This window comes from Penaeus japonicus, unplaced genomic scaffold (genome assembly GCF_977035675.1).
Source record: "Penaeus japonicus unplaced genomic scaffold, GWHDUDI00000001_assembly GWHDUDI00000024, whole genome shotgun sequence".
In the NCBI taxonomy this organism is placed as follows: Eukaryota; Metazoa; Arthropoda; class Malacostraca; order Decapoda; family Penaeidae; genus Penaeus; species Penaeus japonicus.
In genome coordinates this window covers 7,022,311-7,027,310 of record NW_028234426.1, presented here as the reverse complement: position 1 = coordinate 7,027,310, position 5,000 = coordinate 7,022,311, and the positions used below count along the sequence as shown (strand labels likewise).

Sequence of the window (5,000 nt, the reverse complement as noted above, 5' to 3'; positions counted from 1 at the left end):
TATATATATATATATATATATATATATATATATATATATATATATATATGTATATACATTTTGTAGTATATATCTTTTATCGTCCTAACCATAGCAATTATCATATACCATTATTATCTGTAATTAATACCATATTGAATATGTATCATATGTAATAAATATCTTCGTCATATGCTATTATCATATGTTATCATATCACTGTAGCTCTTTTATCAATCCCCCCAAAAAAAGAGTATGGGGAAATAACTTGATATAATGTTAAACACTGGTAGAAACCTTGGGTGTGCAAGAAAAAGAAATGGTAATATTTTGTAAAATTTTGTATTCTTTCCATATGCCTAACAAAACCGAAGAAAAGATAATCAATTTTCAGCGCACTTATATGAAACTGAAGTTATTGATATGATTCATATGATGAAGTGTTTGTGAGGCACGGAAAATATTTCCCTCAAGGGGGTAAAAGTAGCAACCAGCTGATTTCTGTTCAGGACTTGTCTTGTTATCATAATCAGTCATACAACATTTCTACGAGATACTTTTCTTATCTTTTATTGATAACACGTAATCTTTGTCGCGACAGACTCTTTTCTGAAAATATCCCTGGATTGATGGTACAGTTTGATTATAAAATAGGGAATTTAAGACATAGTCTGCGGACACACCGGTCTCTTTCCTAGTGATGTCTCTTTGACCACTGGGATTAAACCGGTCATTGTAATAACAGTTTTCAGTAAGAATTTACCATCGTCCATACTATATAGTTCAATAAACTATACAATACAAGCAAATGAAGTGACTGTCGTAGGAAGAATCAGCACCATTTTAATATACACATCACCTACCGTATCCACTGGATAAACTGCTATTACCTCTACCTGTTTTACTCATTTGTATTTTGTCGTCCTTTCAGTTTGCAAATCTAGACCTATCCTTAAAACCCTCTCTGGACGGGTGGTACACTACGGTACCGCGCATTCAAGGCCCGTTCGCTGGGTGACGCCATACGGCGTCGTTTATTTAACTGATTTAGGCCTTTGCGTTCCAGAGCCCCGGCAATGTAACATGCAGGGCTAGAATGCCCCCGTCGTGACTGGGTTAACTCTTGCCTTCCTCAATTATTTGCAGGTGATCCATACGAAGGGAGCGTTAGCCAAGGCTCTGAACTCTGCACTAACTTTAGCAAGACAGCCATCCAGACTGTCCTCGATTCTATACCCGGGTTGGCGGCCAATGCCTCTCCGTTTTCTATGATGGAAGAGTGAGTCCTTGAAAGTTGTTCTTGTACGTAAATGTTGTCCTTGTAAGTAACTGTTCTTTAAACATGTGTGTGTGTGTGTGTGTGCATAGGCTTGCATTCACATTCGCACAATCAAATTGGAGCATTGCCGACGTAACTAATGCTATCACACATGACATAGAAAGAGTTCTCTTTGATTCTAACCTCTCCTCTCTCACGCCCATAGTCGAGCTGGGGCGAGGCACGGGCGTTCTGCAAGCACATAGGCGGCGATCTGCTCAGCATCCAAAATGCCAACCATTATATCGATCTTGTCAACCATTTAGTCGAGAACCGTAAGTAAACGGATTTATTCTGACTGTTTCTATGCAAGTATGGCAGAATTCCATAACACATTGGCCTTCCCAAGAGGCCTTTTCCCTTTGGCTAATGTCTTTGCACTGCACAGAGATTACCAGCGACTTCTGGCTTGGCGGGAGATACGAACTGGACGACCTGAGTTGGATGTGGCTTGACGGAACACGGATGCCACGAGGCACGCCCTTCTGGAGTCTCAGGTGAGGGATGCGTCGATCAGGAGGTCACCAGGCTCGACAGCGCGGTATGTAGCACGGAAAAAGAAACACGTGTTTACGTACACTTATCCATGCACGTTTTACACGTATTTACGTACATTCGCACACATACACACTGTCTTTACCTTTTTTTTTCTTTTTTCTTTTTTGTGGTGGAAATTTGTAGAAGTAGAGGGGATTAGTGATCGCGAAATAAAGATGGGAAAGGAATGCCCTAAAATACTTGTATGCCAGAGAGAGCCAGGTAATCACAGGGGAGCGAAATTATCCATAAAAGACCACGATTAACCTAAAAAATAACTCATGATTCCCCAACAATTTATGTTATTCACAACTCCGCTACTTACCCGAGGAAAACAATCCAACCACTCGCACTAAACGCAAGCGCCCGAAGACCCTCCCAGGGGCTTCTGCGCCGCCATTACCTACGGCAAACACTTCTACATGAGCGACGAGGACTGCCTGGCTGACATGAGTCCCCTTTGTGTCACCTCTGTCTGAGTAACTTTCTTCTTTGGATCTTTAGAATTAACTTGTCGCAACCTCGCGTGTTTAACATATGATCAGCATGTAACATGTGGGACTAAAAGGCTTGGTAAATGTAACCGGTTTTCTACGAAGGAAGGCAATGCGTTGGTATGTGTTGTTTTCGGCTTGATGTGGAGTGACGCTTCTGAAATTACCGATCCTATGTTTGTCTGTGCACGCTGGACCTTCATTATGCACTTGCAAATAAAACATGTGGGTAACTATGTCGTGTCATTAAATATTGTGGGATTAAGGGAACACGAAATAAAGGAAATGGTAGGAACAGAAAGCGATAGATGACGAAAACAAATGAAACAAGTGAAAAACAAATGTTTATGGATAAATAGAGTTACCAAATCTACTTGTTATACAGTAACATCGCGGTACATACGAAATACAAAAATATAAAATATATCATTTCTTGCATACAATCATAAAACATCTTTCCCAATAACATATATAATTACTTATAACGATTCATGAAATTATGCAACATACTCCATCTGCAATCAGCAACGCCCTGACACATATATCAATACAAGAAATTAAATCGTCAGATTGATTTATCTTTTATATGTTTATATATATATATGTGTGTATTGCAATAAACATTAAATAGTAATCATAATAATTCAAATATGTATATATACATATAAGTATCATTTGTTAACAGCGAAATCTTCAAAATCTCAGCTGGTTTGCTAATTTCAGAGAGTGAAGTTGCAATACTGTGTATTGTTTCTTGCTTATCGCTCTCTCGGCATCTTTCTATCTCCGGGCAAGACATTGCATGACATTCTATAGTATGTACCTACGATTCCTTACATATTTCATATATGTATTCAGTTTAATATTCGCTGTAGTATTTACATCCCAGTCGCAAACTAGCTGTGACAAAATCCATTTTTTAGTTACTTATGCACCTTTGGCAAAGCATAAATATAATAGAAAATAAGAAAACATAAAACGGCAGATCATAATGAACTCTTTGAAAAAGTGCATATATATATATATATATATATATATATATATATATATATATATAGATGGGTATATAGATAGATATACATATACATATATAAACATATGTATATATAGATATATGTAGATGTATATATATATATAGATATATATATATAGATGGATATATAGATAGATATACATATACATATATATATGTATATATATATATATATATATATATATATATATATATATATATATATATATGTGTGTGTGTGTGTGTGTGTGTGTGTGTGTGTGTGTGTGTGTGTGTGTGTAAATATAAATATATATCAATACATATATCAATATGTATATATATATATATATATATATATATATATACATATATATATATACATACATATATTAATATATACATATATATACATATGTATTTATATATATATATATATACATATATATATATATATATATATATATATATATATATATATATATATATATATATTTATATATATATATGAATATATGCATACATAAACCAGGTTACATGACTTTTGCCCAACCACCCTCAGGGCACATTAACAAGTCCTGAAATAGCATCTACCACACACAAGAGACTGGACCTGTTCCACCTACAGCCACTATTACAAGACACAGAAGTTGAATTGAATTCTAAAATCCTTCGTGTTACATAAACTAAAGTATCTTAGATATCATGAATTCGTAATAAAGCTACACAAACCAACTTCAGACTCTATTAAGCATCCGTGGATAAATGTTTACACTTACTGAACCACTGCTGACGAACCAACAAGATGAGTTAGCACAGCCTCAGGTGGATGCTGAGACATCTTGAGGTGGTGCTGATACTTCTGTCTCTCTGACGAAAGAATAAAATGTCAGCAGATTATGGAGGCTGCATGAATAGTGTTACAGGATTAGATCCAAACAATACATCGTATGTCAGATTCAAGAAGGAGGTATTATACTTCAGGTGTTTTGTTGCTAAAAACGTGTCTGTTTCTCTTCCTCCCTACCCCCTCCTTCTCTCTCTCTCTTTCTCTCGTTCTGTATTATTTATATTTTTATTTATCTTTGTTTAGATCTTGAGATGATTTTGAAAAGTAAGTCGACCATATATATATGTACCTCATATTTCATAAAAATCATATACAGATATAAAGTCTATCCACAGATATCACTATCCTTCCTTTCTCTACATAGGAGAGAAAGGGAGAAAGTGTGTCTTTGATCATATTAATATTAATATTAATCGGGCACAGCAGTGAATAGCCACTGCACTAAATACTTGTCAAATGTTAATATATATACAAAAAAAAGTCCGAATGAAACACAAAATAACAAAGGGGCCCCGCTTTACCTTCTCACCCCCACCCCTACCCCCTCCACACACTCTCCTTGACAAACCGCCACTACGTGTCTCTCGACTCTCCACCCTCCGGAAAGTGGATGAAGGTGGAACATGATTTCCGTCCGTGACCGTCCGTGTCTTTGTCAAATATTCCTCCAAAGATCGTCATTTTTTTTTTCAATCGGTCTATCCATCACACTTCATACGTAAAAAAAACATAATCACTTATCTATATTCACATCATCATATCTCGACCTTGAGATTCGTAAAAGAATTTGAGAGATGGCTTACAAAAATTATCTAATTAGATATCTGAATG

The 5,000-nt window shown here is 35.9% G+C and overlaps 1 pseudogene across 1 annotated transcript in view; it reads left to right on the top strand.

Moving 5' to 3' along the window:
• LOC147469022 (uncharacterized) overlaps positions 1–2,562 on the top strand; it is a 3,898-nt pseudogene extending 1,336 nt beyond the window's left edge. The window contains exons 4-8 of the transcript XR_015192202.1: positions 678–730; positions 1,126–1,258; positions 1,464–1,572; positions 1,686–1,794; positions 2,190–2,562. The product of XR_015192202.1 is annotated as an uncharacterized LOC147469022 (transcript). The remainder of the gene's footprint in view (positions 1–677; positions 731–1,125; positions 1,259–1,463; positions 1,573–1,685; positions 1,795–2,189) is intronic.
• The last annotated feature ends 2,438 nt before the right edge of the window (positions 2,563–5,000 follow it).